Source organism: Octodon degus, unplaced genomic scaffold (assembly GCF_000260255.1).
Source record: "Octodon degus isolate 3935 unplaced genomic scaffold, OctDeg1.0 scaffold00002, whole genome shotgun sequence".
Classification (NCBI taxonomy): domain Eukaryota; kingdom Metazoa; phylum Chordata; class Mammalia; order Rodentia; family Octodontidae; genus Octodon; species Octodon degus.
In genome coordinates, this window is record NW_004524578.1 from 33,291,264 (window position 1) to 33,294,415 (window position 3,152).

The 3,152-nt window shown below is 36.4% G+C and overlaps 1 non-coding gene across 1 annotated transcript; it reads right to left on the bottom strand.

Moving 5' to 3' along the window:
- Window positions 1-2,160: 2,160 nt before the first annotated feature.
- LOC111816277 lies at window positions 2,161-2,267 on the bottom strand. The gene has a single exon (XR_002820711.1). It is a non-coding gene; the product is annotated as a U6 spliceosomal RNA (small nuclear RNA).
- Window positions 2,268-3,152: the final 885 nt, after the last annotated feature.

Here is a 3,152-nt window from a genome sequence, read left to right on the forward strand (position 1 = left end):
TCTATTTTGATGCCAGTACCATGCTGATTTTATCACAGTAGCCTTGTAGTATAATTTCAAGTCAGGAATTGTAATGCCTCCTGCCTTGTGTTTGTTGCTCAGGATTGCCTTTTGCTAGTCTAGGTCTTTTATGGTTCCAAATAAATTTTAGGAATGATTTCTCTAGCTCTGTGAGGTATGTTGGTGCTAGTTTGATAGGGGTTGCATTAAATCTGTACAGCAATTTTGGGAGTATGGCCTTCTTCACAATGTTGGTTCTTCCTATCCCGGATCATGGAATATTTTCCATTTTCTGAAATCCTCTACAATCTCTTTTTTAAGAGTACTATAATTTTCCTTGAATAGATCTTTGACTTCTTTAGTTACACTAATTCAAAGGTATTTCATTTTCTATGGTGCTACTGGGAAAGGTACTGTTTCTCTAATTTCCGTCTCAGTGTGTTATCTGTGTAGAGAAATATTATTGACTTTTGGGTACTGACTTTGTATTCTGCTGTGCTACTGAATTTGTGTATTAATTCTAGTAGTTTCTTGGTGGAGATTTTTGGGTCTTCCATGTAAATTATCATGTCATCTACCATGAAACTAGTGGTAGTTTAACTTCTTCTTTACCTATTCTCATTTCTTTTATTTCTCTCTCTTGTCTAATAGCTCTAGCTAATGATTCCAGAACTATATTGAATAGGAGTGGTGATAGAGGACATCCTTGTCTTGTACCAGATCTGAGAGTAAAAGATTTCAGTTTTCCCCATTTAGGATTATGTTAGCCATTGAATTGTCATAGATGGCTGTAATCAGATTGAAGCAGAGGCCATCTATTCCAATTTTCTGTAGGACTTTGAACATGAATGAGTGTTGGACTTTGTCAAAAGCCTTTTCTGCATCAATTGAGATGATTATGTGGTTTTTAGTTTTTGCTCTATTGATATAGTGTACTACATTTATAGATTTTTGAATACTGAATCATCTTTGCATTGCTGGGATGAATCCTATCTGGTCATGGTATATGATCTTCTTGATGACATGCTGCATTCTGTTTGGTAGGATTCTATTGAGGATTTTTGCATCTATGTTCATGAGGGAGATTGACCTGAAGTTGTCTTTTTTAGTTGTGTCTTTCCCTGGTTTTGGTATTAGTATAATATTTGTCTCCAGCAATGATTTTGGGAGGATTGCTTCCTTTTCAATTTCATGGAAGAGTTTGAGGAGTATAGAGATTATATCTTCTGTAAATTTCTTGTAGAATTCAGCTGTGAATCCATCAGGACCTGGACTTTTCTTTGTTGGTAGGTTTTTTATTACATTTCGCATTTCATTGGCTGTTATGGGGTTGTTGAGAGTTGCTATATCATCTTGATTCAGTTGTGGTAATTTGTACCTTTCTAGAAATCTGTCCATTTCTTCTGTGTCTTCTATTCTGTAAGAGTAAAGATTCTCAAAGTAGTTCTTGATAATCTTCTGAATTTCTACTGGGTCTGTGGTAATTACACCCTTTTCATTACTTATTGCTTGTATTTAAGTTTTTTCTTTCCTCTTTTTGATGAGGTTATTTAGGGGCTTATCAATTTTATTAATCTTTCAAAGAACCAGGTTTTGATTCATTAATTCTTTGAAATGTTTTCTTCTTCTCAATTAAATTAATTTTTGCAGTAATCTTTATTTCTTCTCAGCTTTGGGCTTTGGGTTTGGTTTTCTCTTCCTTTTCTAGATGTTGGAGGTGAAGTATTAGGGTCTTTATTTGTTCCCATTCTGTTTTCCTAATGTGTGAGTTCACAGCTATAAATTTCCCTCTGAGAACTGCTTTCATGGCAGCCCACAAATTCCAGTAAGTTGTGCTTGAATTTTCATTGAATTGTAGTTATTGTTGAATTTCTTGTTTAATTTCATCTGTGACCCATTGGTTGCTGAGTACGGTGTTGTTTAATTTCCGTGTATTTATGGGTTTTTGCTGGTTTTTGTTGTCATTCATTTACATTTTCATTGTACTGTGGTCAGATAATATGCATGGGATAATTTCTGTTTTCTTGCATATACTTAAGCGTGACCTATGGACTAGTATGTGGTCTATTTTATAAAATGACCCATGTGTATCTGAAAAAAATATGTATTCAGATGTGGTTGGGTACAGTACTCTGTATATGTCCACTAAGTCCATTTGTTAAAAACATGAAACCTTTCATGAATTTGCTTGTCATCCTTGTGGAGTGACCATGCTAATCTTTTCTGTATCATTCCAATTTTAATATATGTTCTGCTGAAGCGAGTACTGCATACAGGATATTAAACAGTGTCAGCCTCTCACTGTCACCATGAGACTCTTGTTTTTGTTTTGTTTTGTTTTGTTACTGAGATTTGAACTCAGGACTTTGTGCTTGCCAGGCAAGTGCTTATTCTACTGAGCTATCCCCCAGCCCCAGATCACAAGACTCTTGCAAAAGTGGCCATCAACCAGCCCAGAACCTTGCACAGATCACCCCCAGAGTGATACAGGATCACACACAATGCTGACTCTATTCTGAATTGTTGGTAACAAACCTATTGTGACACGTACAGACACCTGTCTCCTCACCTTGAGGTGTTCTTTGCTATAATGTGAGTCTACTCTCTCAAATATTTGTCTCTCCAAATTCATATTAAATTTCATCTTAATGCAACAGTGTTAAGAGACAGGGCCTTTATGAGGCAAATGGTCCTAAAAGCAACCACAGAATCCCTTCTGCAATTCTACTCCACTACTCTGTCATTAATGAATAGGAAAGAGAAAGCTTTCATAATGGCAAGCAATCCTATATTTTAAAGTCAGAGAAGTTAGGTGATTACTTGTGGAAAGACGCAAGGAATGCTGGGACATCCGGAACAAACAGAGGCTGCTAGTTTGCATGGAAAAGAAACAAGCTCTGGGATTACTGAGTTTATGAAGAGGCTCAGGGGACATGGCTGGGCTACTTTTTTGCTCTTTGATTCCTTCCATCACAGAGGACGTAATGTTCCAAGTGTTAACTTGGAAGCAGGGATTCAGCCTTCACCATACCAGTGATTTCCCACTCTCCAGAACTGTGAGAAATAAATTTCTGTTCTTCATAAGTTACCTAGTTTCATATATTTTGTTATGACAGCACATAAAGACTAGACTTCCTTTCTGAAATTGTGTC